This window comes from Penaeus monodon, chromosome 31, assembly GCF_015228065.2.
Source record: "Penaeus monodon isolate SGIC_2016 chromosome 31, NSTDA_Pmon_1, whole genome shotgun sequence".
In the NCBI taxonomy this organism is placed as follows: Eukaryota; Metazoa; Arthropoda; class Malacostraca; order Decapoda; family Penaeidae; genus Penaeus; species Penaeus monodon.
In genome coordinates this window covers 23,316,148-23,316,400 of record NC_051416.1, presented here as the reverse complement: position 1 = coordinate 23,316,400, position 253 = coordinate 23,316,148, and the positions used below count along the sequence as shown (strand labels likewise).

The following is a 253-nucleotide window of genomic DNA, read 5'->3' as shown; positions in this document are numbered from 1 at the left end:
GGATCGAGAGACAGGAAGAAGAGAGGCCAGCATTGAAAGCTTTTAAGGCCAATGATACGATTTCCCTCGTGGATCTGGAGTCGAACACGTTTCAAAGACAAGAATAAACAAGTGGCCAAGGGTGAAGGAGGCGGCGAGGGTGCATTTAGGGTGCGGAGACACGGACGCCGACGCTCTGTTTAAAGCGAGGGTTTACTTGGGGGGGGGGGGGAGGCGGATGTGACGTCATCTTATTCTGCTTTCTTCCGACATA

At 52.6% G+C, this 253-nt stretch overlaps 1 protein-coding gene across 1 annotated transcript in view; it reads left to right on the top strand.

Annotated features, from left to right (window-relative positions):
* LOC119593114 (glypican-5-like) overlaps nucleotides 1-253 on the top strand; it is a gene marked incomplete at its 5' end in the record, with an annotated part of 69,987 nt that overhangs the window by 51,508 nt on the left and 18,226 nt on the right.